The sequence below is a fragment of the Sorex fumeus genome, unplaced genomic scaffold (genome assembly GCF_029834395.1).
Source record: "Sorex fumeus unplaced genomic scaffold, SorFum_2.1 ptg000003l, whole genome shotgun sequence".
Taxonomy (NCBI): domain Eukaryota; kingdom Metazoa; phylum Chordata; class Mammalia; order Eulipotyphla; family Soricidae; genus Sorex; species Sorex fumeus.
The window spans coordinates 37,056,625-37,077,500 of NW_026606060.1; the positions used below are offsets into that span (position 1 = coordinate 37,056,625).

General features: G+C 35.6%; 1 non-coding gene across 1 annotated transcript; it reads right to left on the reverse strand.

Moving 5' to 3' along the window:
- Positions 1-11,539: 11,539 nt before the first annotated feature.
- On the reverse strand, positions 11,540-11,673 carry LOC130029301 (small nucleolar RNA SNORA2/SNORA34 family). The gene has a single exon (XR_008793307.1). It is a non-coding gene; the product is annotated as a small nucleolar RNA SNORA2/SNORA34 family (small nucleolar RNA).
- Between the last annotated feature and the right edge of the window lie 9,203 nt (positions 11,674-20,876).

Here is a 20,876-nt window from a genome sequence, read left to right on the forward strand (position 1 = left end):
TAGGAGAAAAACCACAAGTTTGCTTTGCTTTCTTTCTTACAACTCTTAATTTCCAGCTATTCTGAGACTTGCTTGCATGTCCAGTTCCAGATACCCTCATTCAAGATATTCTGAGGAGCTTAGATATTTAAAACAGAGAGATCTTTATCTAAGATAATTAATCCCTGCAGCTCCACAGAGACTTTCTAAAAAGAAACAGCAACCCCATATAATTTAATCTCATACTGGTCTGATTTTTTGCATTTAGTTGATTATCTTTTAGTTGATTTTAGATTTTTGTTATTTAGAGTGTTTTCCAAAAATATAGGGGGCAAGGGTTGGGGAAAATGCAAGCATTTGAAAACAGAAGTATATATGGCCCTTGAGGATGTGCTTGTTGCTGGTGAAGATAAAAATGTTAACAGAGGGCAAGGTGATCAATTTCGAATTTTTCTAAGCTTGAATATTTAAATAATAAAAGTATTGTAAAAGAGTAAAGTATGCAATTTTCTAACAAGAAAATAATTGTAATCTAAGAGAAAGAAGCAAAATACATGCATGCAAGCCTAAGTTAGAGAACAGGGCACTAAAAGAATGGTCTAGATTATAAGCATTCTAAAATCTGAAGATTTTAAATTTGAAGATTCAGCTACTAGTATTGGGCTATTGTTTTCATGTATGAAGAAGGTCAGATTTCCTTTAGGTGAAGGAGAACAACTTGGCATTCAAAATGGAAAGTGCAGTGCAGCTGACATAAGGTCAGTTTTTCCATGGACTGCTTATGTGATCATAAATTTCCATCTTAACCTTACATTTTCATTTCCACTGCAGTTTCCCCCTCTGTAAAATAAGGGCTTTGTACTAGATTGGCAAATTCATTCAGAACATCCATTTTTAGCACTCACTATAGTGCAGAGGAGTAGAAATATTAAATAAACAAAAGTCCTGGTCTTTGTTCTCAAGGAATTTATGGTCTAGGAAGGGAGATTTAAATGGAAACAAACAACAGTATTCTAAAAAGAGAATTACTATCGTGTAGCAGGGACCAAAGAACAGTGGAAGGTATCTAAGTTGCTTACAGGTAAAGAAATACTCTACTGAGGCCACTATTGGATGTTTCCAGATAAATCTCATAACTATGGAACTATCCAAAGAGGGAATTATTGTACAGATATTGGTTAATGTCTCTTCTAGCTTAATATTTTCTGAATTTTTTGCCTTCCTCCTTTTTTTTTGAAAGAAGGAGGCAAAAAAATAATTGTAGGGTAGAAATATAGGTGTGAATTAATGAAGAAACTGTAAAAAAAGTTCCTGGGCTTCCTTCAAATTCCTAATGTATTTTTAAAGGAAACAACATGAATAACAAATGAAAAAGCAGAACATCATAACCTTTTGCTGCCTCAATACTTCTGTGATATGCTTGAGTGATGGGATTTGGAATTTGGGATGGTGAAATTTGTATGTCTTTTAGGCCTTTAAGAATTTTCGACCAGAGGTGGTTTGTAAAGTGCTTATGAATTTGAGTTTTGAGGACAGATCACCCAATTTCATGTCTCAATGCCCCCACTTGCTTATAAAAGTCCAAAGAAGTTAAACTCTTTTTGAGCTTCATCTTCTAATCTACCTGTGAAATGGGAATAATCCTTCCCTCCATAAACATTAAATGGACTAAACATAGTAACTACTGAGAATCAGATACACATAACTAAGCATCCTCTATTAGTTATGAGTACAAGTTTTCCCTGTCACCCGAAAGTAGAGCATTCCTATGAAACATCTCCTAGGCTAAAAAAGGTCAAGTAAAGAAGCAGTTTCCATTAATTTACATGGAAATATTTTGAGAGTTCTTTGACTCCAAGATAATCAAAGCCTTCATACCAGATATCACACAAAGCTTATACTAGCATAGAATAAAAGCAGGAATGTGCGTGTGTAAATTATATTTATATATATAAAATGTACAAAGTAGTTTCTAGGTAAAGAGCTTGGTGAGGACACATGTGCTTGGGATTCAATGTCTCTTTAAATAGCTCCTACAAAACAAAAATTGATATTTTTTAACTTTTTTCTGCTTTATTATATAACTGTAATTTTGCTTTGGACATCCTTTCATCAGTGAAAGCAGGCAATTTTGTAGATGTTTTAGGAAACTGCAGTAATGAAATGTGAGTTTTTGCAAATCAAGAGATACCTGTACCTATTATTCCACCTTGTCTGCCACCAGGGATGAGGTGAGACCTTCCTGATAGGCTCTTGCAGTAGTTAGTAACCTGCTCAAGTTTCCCCTTATTGAGTCCTGCTGCAAAGTATGTTCAATGGGACCCTATTGTACACATTGTGCATAATCTGAAATGAAAAGCAAACCAGGCACTACAGTACATTTCCAAACAAGGTAGCACTTTCAGATGTATGCAGTGTTTATTCAGGAGCGGCCTCAGCCCGTTCATTCTCCGCCTTTGCATTTCCCAGCCTTTCGCTACCTCAGGTTTTTAGAAGAAAATCGGAGCTTGCCGACCCAGGATGCTGGAGAAGCGTCAAGGCTGGGAAAGTTCCATGGCTGTGTTAGCAATCAACAGAAAAGATATTTTAAAACAAAAACAGTTTCCCAGCTCCAATGAAAAGAAACAAAAGGATTCTCCCCCACCTCCCCCCCCCCCCCCCCCCCCCCAACGAATCCTGCTTAGAAACTGTTCTTGTTCTGTGATTCTTATGTCACTTGGAGCAGCCGGCACTCAGAAGTGGTTATTTTCCCGTTGACAGCTCCACATGGCGACTTCTCCTTAGAATGACATGAGAGCCCGTGTGCTCCATCCCATGCACTGTTCGCCCTCCACTGAGAGCGACTCAAAAGCAATCAAGTTCTCTCCACCCGGTCTCGCTCTCCCTTGATTATACTGCAGGCACAACCTGTGTGGGGAAACAGTCTCCTGGATCATACTGAAGGTTTGCACAGATGGAACACTAGTGGGAGGAGCTGCCAGCTACTTCCCTGCCAACTTGTTAGTGCTGGAGACATGATCCTCTTGTTTTGCCAGTTTAATAGAGGATTAGTCGTAAAGATTCTCTGTAGGCTCAGCAACATAATTATTATCTATGGTCTCTGCATTAACTGCGAGCAAACATCATGGTCTGAATCTGACTACTTTCAAATGCCAAGCTGTGCCCACATTCAGCCCACAAGCCAACCTGAAAACTCAGTGCACCCTGCGTATTGCTGCTTTTGTCATCAGGGCGGGTGGTAAGTATAGGTTTGCCCCAGGAAGGATGTTTAACCCATACCATTCGACTTCTGTATGGGAGGCTGACTTCCTCTTGTTCTTCGTCTTTGGCCAGCATCAGAGCCCTTTGCAATTCAATGTGATTAAAAAGGTAAAAATTCTCTGTCACATTTAGTTCTGGTACTCAGTCCTGAAGTGCCAAGCCCCTGCATATTTGGAAAACAAACTCCTTAACAGATGGGCCACATAAAGTTTACAACATGTGCAGTGTGGGAGGAAGTATGGCTCAGGGCGAGAAACAGAAGACTGGAAATTTAGGAGCTCAGAGTTTTTGAATCAGTTCTTGATTTTTGCTCGTAGGCAGCTTGCACAAGCTTAGATAGTCTCATTTCTCCCACATGACCCAATATCTTAACCTTTCAAAGTGAGTAATAAGAAATCAGACAATTTTCTCCCCCCTAACATGATGCAGCATATGCAAGCCTATTGTGTCAAGTAGGATTATGTATATCTGATAATAAATTGTTACTCGCATGTGACTTTTATATGTAAAAGGTCTCTTTCATTGACAGGTAGATGATTGGTGAAGTGCAGTTACTACTGGAACAGATATCAATTACAGATAAATCATAGGATTGTTATTTCCAAGATGTTTCTGAAAATACTTTTTATGTGATCTCTGGAGGCATCAAAGACATCAGAAAATTTATAAAATCAAATTGCTGAGTTAGAAACTTGATGATAATAGAATGTGAAGTTTTTCGATCGTGGATGATTATTGGTATTATTTAAGGGAACTATATTAAATTATCTGTCACCTACCTAAGGGCAGCCAACTATTCTAACTGGGAATTTCTAGAAGTAGGACTAGGAAAATAGAAATTTTGACCAAAGAATTCTCTAAATTATTCCATACGCAGTCATTTTAGGCATCTGTGACAATTCATAAAAGTGGATGAAAGAATTACAAAATTTTCACCAATTTGAGATTGAGTGAAATTCTAAAGCAAGGTAAGAATTATAGGAACTGTCATTTAATAGGGCAGCTGACTGACTTCAGAGAAGAGGAAAAAAAGAATCATCAATGGTAAGAAGAGGAATCTATATTTCAGTTAGAATGGGAAATTGAAAGGAAATCACTGGGAATAATCTTAGTCCTGAAAGCACAGGTAGAAAAGGAAATTTAACAACATGAACAATTTATCCAAGAGCATGTGACTCTCCTTTCAGACCATAATACAAACATTTTGTGCTGTTTTCAGTTTCTAATCTACAGTCTGTCTGAATTTGTAGTGCTCCTTTAAAAATTCAAATCGGAGTCATGGTACACCTCTTTTGAAATCACTCCAGTGGCACTCATAGCTCTCCCAGGATCAAATATCAATCATTGACTTGTGAAAGTTAGTTTTGGTTTTTCTTTTAGGAAAAGTTACTCCTTTCATTCAAATGGTGATTCTTTATAGGACTACTGACCTTTCATTATTTTTAGGACATACCATATTCCCTCCTATCGTTGAGCCCGCATACAGTGTCCTTTACCTGACAGCATCTCCCTATTTTCTTTTCATACTTTCTCACCATTTTATTCACCTTAAAGTTCTGATCACACCCTATATCTCAGATGACAGATCAATTAGAAAGAATTAGAAAGAATTCCTTTGGTATTCCAGTTTAAATCTGGTCCCTTATTAAACTGATACAATATCCTGTATATTTTTTATCATGACATTTATCACAATTTGTAAATTTATATGTACTTGCTTGAATAAATTCTAGAATAGAGATTTATTTAGGTGGTTTACATATATAGTATTTACACAGTGCGTCAAACATAATATGTACTCAATACTTTTTGAATCAGTGAAGTTAGTGTGAAATATATATATATATATATATATATATCGTGGTGCACACATAAAACTTGTGTAATTTTATAATACAATGTTATTTTAATAAAATATTATTTAAGGGGGTACTGTGCAACCTAGCAGGTCAAACTGTACCTGTGGAGCAAGTATATCAGCAGCCTGGCAGTACCTTCAGGCTTCCTGATACCCCAAAGTTGCTGCTGTGCTCTGGACAGACCCCCAACAAATAGAGATCAAGTTTTTCAAGAAATCAAACAAAATAAAGTTAGGTATGGGGAGCCACATCCACAAACCATATCCAGCTCATTTATTGGCCTTGCTTCAGAGACCCATAAATAAATCTCAAAAGAGATCAAAAGTCACAGTTAATCTTGGACCCTCTCAAGGCTGAATTAGACTAGGGTAAATTGGAGGGAGAGGGGCAGGTCAACCTGGTGCCCACCCAAGCAGAGCTCCCAGCAGCCTGTTGCTTCCACAATTCAAAATCACTGCCATTCTCCTGACCAGACTCCACAGTCTCAGGATGGACCTCACTGAGATACAATCTGCTGAAAATTTGGGTGAGAGGGTTTTGTGATGGAAATATTCAGGTTTTCTTGGGGTCGAATAGGCTACCTCGCTCCACCTATCTGTGCTTCCAGAAGCTTCAGCAGTCATGTCCACACTCCAAGACTGTCACACAGTTAAAAAATTATCCCAGCCTTGTCTTCCTAATAAAGATACTGAATGTCCTGAACAAACATGACCTCTAAGTACCTGTATTGCAACCTTAATCACTAAAGGAAAAGGAGAGAGGAGAAAAAAGAAAAGTGCCTGTCATAGAGTCAGGCTGGGAGTGGGGGTGGAGTGTTGGGGGATGATGGGAGGGAAACGGGAAATTGGTCGTGGGAAATGTACACTGGTGGAGAGATGGGTGTTGGATTATTGTATGACTGAAACCCAATTATGAACAGCTTTGTAATTATCTATCTCAAGGATTTTTTTTTAAAAAGTAATATGGAGTTCATCTCTGCCTCAGTCAGCTTAATCAGTACCCTTACATTTAAAATTTTAAAAAATGGATTTCTATTGTCTCTTTGTTTTGTACTTTGAAATTTCCCATTTATTGGAACTTGCTCTCATTTTAAATATTATTTCACAGTCTATGACACAAAGATATTCTACTTAAAGTTTTTATCTTGTAGATCTCACCAAAACAAACAAAAATAATGATATGAGATAATTATAGAAATGACTCTAGAAATAGAAACATAAATTTGCTATAATGATATGGACAACATTCTAAAAAATTTTTCAATTTTGTCTGAAGTCAGTTATTAATGGTGTGAAAAGGCTTTAGAGGAGAAAAGGATTGAACTGGATCATAAGGAAGGGCCATTCCCGTGTTTAGAAGGAAAGAATGATTCTATGTCTGTTCTTAAGCCATGCCTTGTGGCTTCAAACTCAGCCCTCATTGTTAATTTACCCATCAATGCCTCCTACAATGAAAATGGACCCTTTAATGATTGTTTTCTTCTCACTGGAGTGATGTTCAGTTTTGTCAGAAGTGGGTGATAGAGAGACTAACAAATGAAGAGGCAATTGTTCTCTGGTTCTAGGATACTCACTGGACAGATGATCTCATGGCTTTTCAATTTCAGGGCTCCTAATTTACTGGGAGTTTCTCCAACACACAGTTGCTAACTGCACTTAGAAGTCAGTTGCATTCCCCAGATAACAGATGACACTCAGCAACTCCCTCCACCCCCATTCCTGCTCTCACCCTGAGTAACTTGATAGCAAAGTGCTTCTGATGAGACAAGTCTTCATGAAAAGCTTCCCTGGAAAGTTCCAACAAGTGAATTTCCAGAAAATTCCAACAGCTTGGCACAACAGTGACTTTTCTGATTTCACTGAGCCATAACTGTGCTAGACCTCAAGCTTGGGAAGAAGTGGGTGCTTCTTGTATACTTCTCTTAGTCCTGAAGACCTTGTGGACATAATAGTGGCAATTCGTGTCCTCTTTTGAGTTAGGTTTGATCTTTCTAGGAAATCCTTCATTACTCACATACTCTACTGCTTTAGTAATTCTTTTTATTAAACTTATCCCATTCAAGTTGATTTTCCTTGACGGGATAAAGAATTTTTATTTGACAGGACAAAAGACATTCTCAGCAAAATGTGTCTATAGTAAGCATAGTACAGCTCATGGTGATTGATAGAAGAACAGAATAAACTACTAGGTGTGTAACTTGGGCCTGGAGATTTCAGAGGAGCAAATGTTAGTAAGAATCTGAAGTGGGAATGAGGCAAAGATCTCTGTCTCTCTCTCTCTCTGTGTCTCTCTCTCTTTCTCTGAGTAGGAGTGCTATGCTCTCTCTCTCTCACTCTCTCTCTTTCTCTCTCTCTCTCTCTCTCTCTGAGTAGGAGAGCTATGATAATCTAGAAAACATGAAAAGAAAAGGAAACACTGGCAGTGACAAATTAAAGAAGAGGGAAAGAGCGAAGAACCCACAGTAAATCTAAGAGACAAAACTTGATGACCATTGTAATAAGGGAGGAGAGAGTATTTATTTGCGATTTCCATTTTGGACTATGGAAAGAAAGTAATTCTGCAACTGAGATGAAGTTAAAAGGACCAGCAGATTTAGGGGAACATAAATAGGTATACTTTTTAATATATATAATTAATTTATTGGGTTGATATTGTGTTACCAGTGTAAATGTTGATGTGTTTTAGGTATACAATATTTACTGCTTATCACCAAAGTGCCAAACATGTTCTTCACACAGTGATATGTCTTGTCCCTGTTTACTCCTTGTCTCTCTTATGTCACCTTAATTCTGTGTCAGAGTGTGAAGATTGGTTTGCACTGGGTGCTGTCTATTGCCTTCTGTGTTTCTTTACTATGTATGAAATAGATTTTCCAGTATTTCTTTATGTTTCTGACCTATTTTATTTATCATCATGCCTTCCAGTTCCATTCTTGCAATAACCAAGCTAGTTTTAAAGACTGCAGTATGTGAAATGAGGGGGAAAAAGGATATTTCTCTTTCTGCTTCAAAGATACTGAGCCATATAATCATTCACCCCATTTCTAAAAGTTTGAACATTTAAGTGAGGATTTGGCTTTTGAAGTAAATTTGCTCTTTAAGTACATTTTCCCCATGCCTTCGCTGCAAAGACTCCTTCATAGGATTTTTAGATGATCTTATTAAAGCATATTATGGATAATAACTGTCAAAATTTCTGAACTACAGAAGCAGCTCAGAGTCTAAATACGTATATATAAAGTATGTATATATCTATATACATAATATATATATTTAGCATTTATACTTTAGTGACACAGAATGAAAAGCCCAATGAATAAAGCATCATGAATAATACCTCTTCCCAGATGAATACCCAAGCTTTGGATTTTGTCACATGTCCCTTTAATAGAGTTCTCTGCAGTGTATTAATTCAGTAGATATCTGCATTTCCAGAGGGCTGTGTTCATCATCTAAATACTTTGATAATGATTGGAACCATGGTAGCATTCAACGGATCGAATACCCAGAGCCAAGTGCTCAAAAGGAACAATACATGTGCACAGACTGTAGCAGGAAAATCTGGGCTTGCTGGAGCTGACAAATCCACTAGTTAGCAGCGTGTTGCTCACTGCCCATTCCCTGAAGTGGGCAGTGAACAGGCAAGCCAAGAAACCTTTAAATTAAAGGCTTAGCATATTAGCATTATGCAGTTAAGGAATTGCAAGCCTGCAGCTGCCTCTGAAACCTATCAGTGTGAAATGTGTGGTGCTTCATTAGAATGTCATTTTTCCAGATACGTCAGGAATTTATAAGCATGTGGCTTATGGTACATTAATGTGATTTAACTTCAGAAAACTAATCAGCAATCAGTTTTATGAGAATGATTTAACTCTGCTCTCCTTTTCTCTCTATTACTTATTTAAAGGCTTAATTACTAATCTCTTTAATTCTTATAAAAGCACATAGGTGGATGCACACACATACACCAAATTAGAAGCAACCCCCCATTATAGAATTTTAATTATTGAAGACAGGAAAAGATTCACTGCTCTGTAATGAGGTGGGTACTATACTGATGTGTGCTGTCTTCTCTGCAAAATAGAACGAAAACAAATGATTTATAATGTGCATGAGTGCACTGTTTATCAAGCTCAGAGTGGGGTGTTACCAGTCTGATTACTTTCCTTCTCAACACTGTGTACGAAATCAATCCTCTGCATCTAAGTGTGTGTGCATGCATGTACGTGCGTGCGTGTGTGTGTATGTATGTATGTATGTATATCTAAAAGCAGAGCTCAGGCAATAAGGCATACCAAAACAATTTCAGACTTAAAATAAAATGCACAGGATGGTTTAAGTTTTGCTTTTTCCATTTACCTTCACTTGAACTTGAACTGCTGAATGCCACACCTAGAATTGCAATGAAAGGAATTTGCAGAAGAATTCAAAGCAGGCCCATCTCATGTATTTTGTCAGCTCATGTAGAGCTATTTTCTTGCTATTTTTCACTTTGCTGTGCTATAATAACACGTAGCCTATTTTTGCTATTTTTTCAAATCCTTTCCTCAAGTAATTTCTATGTTGGACCTATGATCCCCATATACTTGCTTCATTCCAATACACTTCAGTTTCTTTGGAGGGTAACAATACTATCACCGATTTGAATAGCTTGTTATAGAATGGTAAATCCAAAAGCAACATACCAAATTCCCTTGGAAATGTAAAGGCCATGAATCTTACTCTGATCTTCTGGAATAGCCAGTGATAAAAAAATGTTTTAGCTTTGCTAATCTGGAAGCTTTCTGCCAGGATTCTGAATTCAGAATGAGAGAATCTGAGCTACAAAAGCATTTGGCACACACTTATCTCAGTAAAAATGTATAGGTTAGGCTATTTTTACTCTGTGATGATTTATGTGTTTATACATTATCTCCCAGAACTATCTAGGTCCCACCCATTTCCAAGTATAATTTGCTGGTCTGTTATCAATTATATGAATTTTTCTTCAATTGTCAGCTATTCTTCCAACATACTACTTCACATTAATTAGTGGTTTTGCAACTAAATAAATTACCTTTAACTACACATATCTTGCTCTCTTGTATCCAGAATGTGAATGTGAAAACTGAAGATTTGAGGTCAAAAATGTAATAAGCAGATCTAATATTTTGAGAAATTTTCTATACAACTATACTACTTGATAAGTTAAATCAAGTCCCTTAACTTATCAATTCTACAGTTTGTAATAAAGTGATTTTGACTAGAATTAATCCCATTTCAGCTCCTTAAATTTTAGAGTTTTTGAACTCCTAGCTAAATTTATAGTGATTTCCATATGAAGTAGGAATGCCAGTCTCAAGCAATTGTAGAACATGGAAATTAGCAATAAAATAATGCTTCAAGCATTTAAAAACGTTTAGAGAGAATCTATTAGCATTATTTATCATATTTATATATTATGACTAGTTGAATTTTTCTTTGGTGACTCATTGACCCTCAATCTTGGCATACCTGTTTGAGGAGAGGTTGAAATCATTCTGTGTTCAAGGGTAAGCTGCATCATCTCATTTAAAAGTTTAGAATTCCTGGAGCAACATCTCACACTGTACACCACTGATACACCTGGAGTAGCACACAACATTGGATGGTAGGTAAAGAAGAAGAAAACCAATCTCGATCAAGAAAATATTAACACACAAACCTTAATCTGTAACGTGTTAGTAACTTCTTATATAAGAGATCAATTGCTTCAGGGTGAGATACAACAAATTTCACACACTTTCTTCTAAGGAAATTTTTAAAATAATTTTTAGCAAACTATTCATAACACGCAAAGTCATGGTCACGGTCCTCCCGTTGTTCATCGATTTGCTTGAGTGGGCCCAGTAACGTCTCCATCATGAGACTTGTTGTTACTGTGTTTGGCATATCGAGTATGACACGGGTAGCTTGCCAGGCTCTGCCTTGCGGGCGAGATACTCCTGGTAGCTTGCCGGACTCTCCAAGAGGGGTGGAGGAATCGAACTCGGGTCGGCCATGTTGGCTGCGAGCAAGGCAAACGCCTTACCGCTGTGCTATCGCTCTAGCCCAACACACTAAGTAAAGTAGATTATTCAGTGTCTGCTATTGGGGCAGTATTGGGTGGTGGTTGAAAAAATTGGAAATAATGGTGGTGGGAAGGTGTAATGGCAGTGGGATTGGTGTTGAAATATTGAATGTAATAAATCATTATAGACTTTATAAAAATAAAAAAATAGCTTCAAAAGTATTCTTTTGATATTCTAAAATAAAGTCTGTTCTCTCACCATAGTCAATGATTTAAAATTAAACAACACACTTGTTTAAAAAATTTTATTTCTGGGAAACGCGCGCCACGGTCACCCAAGTCAGCCCTCATGTGCTAGGCCTCGCCCTCGTCCAGACCCAACAGTCCCTTCCCCCCGCCCCTCCCACTCCCCACACCGTTCCTTTCTGATGAATTGACCATCGCATTGCTGATGCGAAGATGGCCAACAGACCCCTAGAGAGGCTTTCTCTAGGCTCCTACTTGAAGCCCGCAGCGGCGGGGGCTGTGGGCCTTGATTCAGGGCCACTAAACAATACACTTTTAAATGATCCATTGGACAAAAAAATTACAGTGGTATGCTTTTACCTAAAGAAAATAAAATATGATAACAGAACATGAAGGATGTACCTTAAAAAATAATTCCTAGATCTTTACAGATAGAAAAGAAATAGAAAGGATCCCAAATTAATGATCTAATTGTGTTCAAAAAGTCAAAAATGGGACAGAAAAATAGCTGCCTTTTACTTCCCCAAAGTAAGAAAAACAATAAAGAAAAAAGTATAAATTAATGAAACAAAAAGCCAGCATACCATAAACATTAAAAATAATAAAATGTTTGCTTCTTTTAAAATATCAGTGAGACTATAAAAACACAAAACTTGCTTACTTTTTACACAAAAGTAAAAGTAGGCAGAAATAACCAGTAATAGTTATTTTCAAAAAATTTTTTAACCAAAGATTTCATATGCATTAATAAAAATTTAAAATGATGCTTTAATATACACTTCAGGAAAACATATCTGATTATATATTCCATTTTTCATTGAAAATAATCTTGAAAAATCTATTTTAGAATGCACCAATGAGGAGGTATAAAAGAGATAAGAAGTATTTTCTTGAATAACTTATTTATTTAAAATAGAACAGATTTACCGTACAACAAAAGAAAATAAATTATATGCTGTTGTTTTTTTCCAGAGATATAAATGGCTCCTTTAAGTGTCAGCAGTACTATTTTGTTAATACTTCCATTGAAATATTAAAAATGATATTGGGGTGGGGGCAGTGTTTAGGCCACACTTGGCAATTCTGAGCTCTGCACTAAGCAATCACTCCTGGCAGTGTTTTGGGACTATATAGGATAACTGAGCAAAGAGTAAGCATTGAGCACAGTGCCAAGACTAACCTCTGAGCACAACAAGTGTGGCCAAAAAAATCAAGGGTGCAATTAAGATTACTGCATCTTGCTGTACATAAATATTTCTGGGTAAGAAAATAAGATATCCTACACCTTCTGGTATAAATGTGAAAGTATTTGATGGAAAGTATACTGGTATCTGCAATTGACTTTGAATGATCCAAAAATAAGAGCCTTAATGGTTGGGTGGAAGGAAGAACAGATGGATCAATATAAGCTAAAGCTTTATCATAAAATGTTAATAATAGAACCAATATGGAAGTCTTACAAAAGTTAGACTCAGGGACTCATTCATGGCAGTGCTGAGGGGGATAATATGTAGTGCCAGGGATCTAACATGGCAAATGCCTTATCTGTTGTGTTATTTCTTCAACCCCAACTTGCTGAATCTTGACTAGAATATTATTTTTCAAATCAAACTCCTTTTAAGTTATAAAGTATTACCATTTTCCTGAAAGTTTCTTCACTTCATTTTCTACTAATACTTCACCCTTATCTTCAGCAAAAGGCTATTTTTTATTTTTCTACTATATATTGCATTTATTATTATATTTAGGACATTACATCTTAAGTTTTAGAAATTTTAGAACATTAGTATTTTTATTATTCAATAAGTGTATCAATTTCCGCAGCAAATCCTCCTGAGATTTCACCAAAGAAGGTAAGCAAATGATGAATCAGCATATGGCTAAAGTGCAATAACATTTTTGTAAGTTAGAAAAAACTAATGAAAAAAACAGTAAACCATACTTTCATATCTATAAGCATGACTAGAACACGAACACATAATACTCCAAAAGTTTATGCAATTTGGTGCATATAGAAATATGGACATTTGCTATAAAATCGTGAAATATGTTTTAGAAAAGTTTTTCTGTTGAACAAAACACACTTACCCTAAGACCCAGACAGTTCACTAACAACACAAAACTCTGCTTTTGAAAATCTATTTGTGAAGAATATTGATCTAGAGTTTCCTTTTTATAGCTTCTTTGTTGAAAAGTATAACCTTTTCTAGTTTCTCATAGTGTCTACATGTAATAGTGAGTTTTTCTTAAATGTTTAATGGACTATAACATTAAAAACACTCAAGTCTACAATGTACTTTGTAAGAGAACTTTACATAGATTCAATCTCTCTCACTCTTTCCTCTTCCATTCTCTCCCCCTCTTTCTCTCTTCTTCCTCTCTTCCTTCCTTTTCCTTTCCTCTTCCTTTCTGTCTCATGCTTTCCCCCTTTCTTTTTTTCTCTCTCCCACCTCCCAAATATGCTCATGGATGATGAACCACTTGCCCATGATAAACCAGTCTGGGGGCTCAGTGCTCAGGCCCAGGGTGAAGAACTACTTGAGTCCTCGAGTGCTTGGGAACACTATTGACAACAGTGCCTCCCATCCATCCCCCGAGGCTACACCAGGCAATGGTCAGGGAGCTCTGTGGTACCAAGAATCGAACTACCATGTCTACACCCTACTACTATACAATATATTTAATATATGTAAGGATATTCAGATTTTCTGTTTGATGATTTTGGTGTCATATTTTTCAGTTTGCTTCACAATAGCTGTCAAATTTGGCAGAAGGGTACTGATACTCCCTTACTTTCCTTTTAATTTCAGTAGAATCTAGAGTAGTTGTTTCATTCTTTGCAGAATCTAGAGTAACAGTATGCTTTATTCTTTGCATGGATAGTGTTATTTTTTATTTTTTATCTTTGATTAGTCTATAGGTATGTAAATTTTGTTATCTTTTAAATTAATCAAATTTTGCATTTTTGTCTGTTACTGATATCATTTTTTCTTCATTAACTTACTTTAGTTTCCTAATATTTCCTTATAGTTTTTTAAGATGGAACTTTAAGTTAATAATCTTAAGCCTGACTTCTATACCATTAAACACACTTAGAGTTATAAAATTTTCCCTGTTCATTTTTTAGCTATATTCACCAAGTTTTCATAAGTTGTAATTTTGCAGTTACACTTATGTTCCAAATATTTTGTAATTTTCTTTTTGATTGTTTCTCAGACCAATTGGTTATTTTATTTTGTTATTTATTTATTTATTTATAAATTTTAAATAATTTATTTATTTATTGAATCACTGTGGGAAAAGTTACAAAGCTTCCAGGTTTAGGTCTCAGTCATGAAAATATCAAACACATTTCCCTTTACCAATACTTATTTTTTACCACGAACCCCAATAAAACCCCACCTCCCACCCCTCCCAATTCCTGTGAGGCAGATGAGTTCTAGTTAATAATCTATCTACTTTGACTAGATTCATTGTTTCGATAAAAGATGCACCATTATTATTTAGAGTTTACCCCCCCCCCCAATCAGACATGCTGAAAATGCATTGTGAAATGATTTGCTTTCTACAGCTGGGTTCAAGAATTAAATATTGTAGCACGGCCGCTATCGCGGCCACACGGTTTTGGATTTCTGCTATTTTACTTATTAACCCTGGAAGTATTTCTGCTAAAAGTAGATAATTAAGAGATTGGTTTCTGTGCTCTGGAGTCGTGGCCGTGCCGCCATTTTTCGCTGCCATCTTAACGCATAGTCCGTTTGCTTTTCTGCTCCAAGCTGCTGTTTTTCTGCATTAAGTCCTTGTGCTTCTGGGGCCATGACCGTGCCGGAGAGCTGCTCATGGGGGTCAGCTGGTGACCTCGGTAGGGTGTGAAGGACAGGCTGGAACGCCCCCCTTCCCATGAGGTTTTCGTCGCCCCCCCAACCCCCGGCTCATACCTGCTGTCCACAAGGCTCCCATGCGGCCGCCATCTCTCCCAATTGGTTATTTTAGAATAGCTTTATTTTTAATTTTTAGTGGCTTCAAACATTGACTTTTGCATTGTTTCTGTGGTTTAGAATCTGGGCATGAATTACAAAGATCTCTTTTTTATGTTATCACAAAACTGTAATCAACTGCTGATTTTTCACAGGAGCATCAGAATCCTCTTTCAAACACATGATCATTGGAAGCAATTCATTTTTCATGCTTGTAGAACTAAAAGCTTCTATTTTTTGCTGAACAGCTAGAGGTCACCTCTCAATTCCTTTCCATGAGGTCTTGCCCCACACGAGAATCATTTAATCAGCCAGTAGGGAGAGACTTTTAGTCTTATTACTGAGTCAGCCAGAAGGTGGATTTGTTAAAAAACATTTTAGTATAGGGAACTTTATTTGCAAATTAAGAGTTTTACAAACAGTTCATTTACATTGGAAGTTTCAGTTTTAATTCAATATAATAGAATATATATGTATATATGTACTTATCTATATTTTGCCTAATGTGGTAAAAAGTTATTCTTATTTAAAAAAATAATCCAAGCAAGCAAATTATATTATGAGGAAATAGTTTTTGATGAGTTTATAAAAAATAGCATGCATAGTTGGGTTTTCCCTTTCTATTTTAAAATAAGCCCCCCTTTTTTGTGTGTCGTAGTGAGGGAATACTCCTGTTTCAGTGCTCCAGTATCATTACTGGTGGGTTGGAGAACCAAATTTGGTGTTAGGGATTCAACCAGTGTTCGCCAGATGTAAGGCCTTACCCACTGTACTGGCCTCTAAAATAAAAACTTTGGGAGAAAATCTAATATATTTTGACCATCTTTCTTTAAAACCCATGTCTACATAAAGCATTTAGATAGAGAACACTAAGAATGTTTTGTCATGATGTTAATGCATCATTATTGACTTCACTTGCATCCTACTAATTCACTCAGGCTCCCTTGCCATCACTGCTCTTCTCCCAGATCCCGGGCCTGGTTGCAAATTATAACAGTGAAGAGATTTTAGTATAAGTGATTCTAGAGTCCAATTTAAAAGCTTTGACTTTTTTTTTAATTTAAATATATTTGGTATTCTTCTAGTTTCATGAAATTAAGTTTGCTTTTACTTTCACTATTGTAAAAAATATAGTCTACAAACTGTGTCCTTTCAAATTTATTGAGCCTGCCTTATGATCCAACATAATGTTTTCATATGGATATGTGTATCATGTGCTGTTGAAAAACAGGTATATTCTTTGTAGGGGTGTAAACGTTCAAACAATTGGGACAAGGTGTTCAATGATCCTCTTATGATACTCTGCATGTTTACTGGGGTTGTTGTTAATTTATCATTTCTGAGAGATTGTTAAAATTTCCTAATCTTACACTTTTATTTCTCCTTTCCACTCTATCAACTTTACCTTGATACATTTTGAATCACTATTATTATGTCTTTCCATATTTATGATTATAAACTTTATGATGAACTGACCATTTTATCTTTATGATGTGATATTTTTATTCTCTTATAAAATCTGTTTTCCTTAAGCTTATAATGTCTGATATAATTTTAGCTAACCCAGTCATCTTATTAAATATCTTTGCCAACTATTTCCTTTTGACCCATTTGTCTATTATATCTAATGTGCATCTTTTATTGACTACATAATCTATTTGAGCTAATCTAACAATCTCTGCTTTTGATTTTATCTAAGTGCATTTATAGTTCAATGGTCAGTCAGATAATTGGGCAAATTTGTAAACAAAATTTGAAACCACAGGGGGCTTCCTATTCTGGGTTTCCTCCTTGGTTTTCAAGATCTCTCTTTCTCTCTTTTATCTCGCTCTCTTGTTTGGTTCCATCCTCTCTTTCCTGAATTTAGTTCAGAAAAACTGCAAGGTTTTCTTTTGGTATTTATGTGCTAGATGCCATAATACAGGCAATTCTTGTGAACCTTCCTGCCTATTTTGTAACCTTATATACATTCAAGTTATAATTTTAAATGTGATTTTATCTATTATTTAAAGCATTTCAAAAGAACTTACTCAGCTATCCCAATACATCTTCCATGTTCTCTTCAATCTAGTTATTAAAGTTTTTTTTAGAATATTATATTACACAATTCAAGAGAAGATTGATCTTCTCTTAATATTCTTTCTATGTAGACCTAGAAAGTATTGGACATTGTTTTTTGCTTGAAGGGATAATATTTATTTTGTATAAATTTTCTTATTTTTACTACCCTAAGGTATATGGAAGTTGTTACTAATCACTGTTTTGATTCTCCATAGTCTGTGAATCTTGACACCCTAGGTGATTTATCTATGCTTAAAAATGAGAAAATCATGAAGTTCTGAAATTAAATAGCAAGAAAAGTGTACTATAAACTTTTGTGCTATCAGATTAAAAAATTCTGCAAAATTCAAGAATACTTACATTTGAAAAATTGACATATATATATATATATATATATATATATATATATATATATATATTGCTGGAGCGATAGCACAGCGGGTAGGGCGTTTGCCTTACAAGCGGCCAACATAGCTGACCCGAGTTCGATTCCTCCACCCCTCTCGAAGAGCCCGGCAAGCTACCGAGAGTATTCAATATGCCAAACACAGTAACAACAAAGTCTCCAATGGAGATGTTACTGGGCCCGCTCAAGCAAATCGACGATCAACGGGAGGGCCTTTACCTTACCTTTATATATATATTTAAGGTTCACACCAACTTTCTCTTTTGGAGAGAAAATTCATGAATTATCAAGGCCTACCGACTAGATCTTCCTACTATACCAATCTGCTATATTCTTAGAAAGACCGAAGAAATGCAAAATGAAACATAGAAAAGAAATATTTGCTAAGCTATCCTGAATAGATTCTTAAGACTATTCTCGAATAAAATTCATTCAAAATATAAGGTGTTAAGACCTCATTTGCCTTCACAGTGGTAAATAATAACAACCTTCCACCCCTTGCTTCTCCCCCACCTCATTATTTGCAACTAAAAGTACCACTGTCAAAACTGTTGTATACAGCAAGTTTTTAGGGAAAATTTATCCCCAGTAGTGGGCTAGTATTTTCCACAGGAAACAGTGGTTCGAGACTCATACCAATTTTGTCCATGGGAATTTAAAACAAGACACATTTTCGTGGTTTAGGTTGCACATAGTCATTTTGAGAGTCAAAAATACTACTTTAATATCCCTGAAGAACAGTGATTTGAAAGTATTCTTTTCTCAGGGCAGTACAGTTGTGAAAAAATATTACTTTTTCTTAAAAGAAGTGAAAATTCTAATTAAAATGAACAGCAGCACACTGAGTTGTTTCAGAATCGTTCTAAGGGGAAATATTTTATTCTAATTAATCTTTCATATAAATTTTTTCATTGTTGCTTTTTGGCTCAGTTGAGTATATATGTAATTTTGAAATAATAAATACCCATGATAAATGAGAGTCGTTATACATTATTTTCTTAAGAAGCTGAATGTCTTTGAATAGCTTATTTTGTAAAAAAAATGTAGGTTTCTAAAATAATTCCAAGCTTCCATGTTTTTGGAGTCGTGTCCATAATTTTCTTGACAATTTTAATAAAAATATCATTAATATTTCACTTTAATGATATAGTTCTGGAGAAAAATTACAACAGAATAAAATTTCACGTGAAGAACAGTGCTGCACCCCATAATCATGCTAAATGAATTCATTATGATCAGTTTTATGAAACTCAGACATAAAAATAAGAGTTTGATTTGTGCTAGAAAAGTAAAGCTTTTATTTCTTGCAAAATGACATTTATTAACTTCTCCTTATTAGCTTTATTACCTGTAAATTAATTTGGAAATTCCTGGATTGTTATTGCACTTATTAGTTTTTTTCAGTTCTTTCATGGGGAAAGAATTAGAATAAGAATGTCTAGGAGCTATCATGTAAGTAATAATCTTAGAGTTCTACAAAATTTAGATGAATCTTATCTCAATTACATTTTAGATATTATGCTTTATTTCTCTTGATCCCTTCTTTGCAGAGCATGCCAAGAGAATGAAATCAGTCAGAAAAAAATCACCTACCAGATATGAAATGTTGTGTCTCTATCAAAGGCACAAAGGCATGTATCTGGTTTAGCAGCATTCAATCACCACTATATATAGCATCTCTGTCAACGTGAAGAATTTTCTGAATACTTACAGAACCCAAGAATAAACAAAGATGAGGATGATGAAATCAGTGAATAGAGGTACAGATTTAAAAATTATAAAGACTGCGCAGTAGGTGTGATGGGGAAAATTAGAAAGATTTGGGGACTCTTCCCTTACATACTCCCTACCCTGTTTTGATCCCTGATACCCTATATGGTCCTTTGAGATCCTTCAGGGTGATCACTGAGTGCAGAGTCAGGAGTAAGCCATGAGCACTGTTGGGTGAGGCCCCAAAATCAAAGCCAAAATCTAAGAAGATTCAAAAGAAAGGTTGATATCATGACAAAATTCTATTATGAACGTATTTCTGATGGTCTGAATTTTCTTATCCACTTCCTGGTCCTAGTAGAAGAGATTATTATTTATTCATAAGTTTGCTATTCTAATAAACTTATGCCAAATTGGCTTTTCACCCATTGGGTCTAATTTTATTTAGAGGGTAGACTAAAATATATTCCATTACCTCTACACTGACTCAGAATTTTATTAAGTGCCTCCTATTCCCAGCACGGCACTAACTGCAGAGGAAGAATTCAAAAGTATGTTTCAATGCTTATGTACTAGGCATCATGCTAAGTGTCTCCTACTTTCTTTATATTCTAATTTTGTGGAAACTCTGTCTTAGGGAGAGTACCTGGAACCTGCAGAACTACATGCCATTCATTTCAGCATGAGTGTTTTTCCTTTTCTGTCACTTAGAAGTTGATAGGAGACCACAGCCCTAAAAACACTCATTACCATTTATTGAAACCTTAGTTGGTATACTCTAGGAAAGGTAATTTAAGTGCATCATCTCAGTTAATTCTTTCCTTACATATGTAGTTTATGCTGTTTCTGCTTTAGAAATGGGAGAACCTGAATGACAGAGTTTTTTTGAAGATTCTTTTCCTACATCTGCTATATATTCTGTTTCCATCCTTGTAGGAGGTAAGGGCATTATCTTCTTTTTACCAGTGTCTAGATGATGGAAAATGGGTCAATTGAGAAGATGCATTTTGAAGATAGATAAAGGAAATGTAATGAAACCTTTATAAGGCATTCGAGTTGTTTGCTTATGCTCATGTAAATCAATATACAAAAGGAAGAATCAGAGACTTTAAGAATAAATAATTAACTAAAAATGATTTTAAGTGTCTCCTTTCAACTCCAAATGAAGCCTTAAGTAACCTCACCAAGACGCTCTTGAAAAAAGAGAATCTTCATATGTCTTTAAAAGAAATAAAGGAGCTTAATTATTATATAAACTGCACAAGTCTTTGAGAAAGTTATGGTAAGGACATAACTTCTGGGATAAATTTTCCATTAGCTCCATAAAAAATGTTGTGGCATTATATTTCT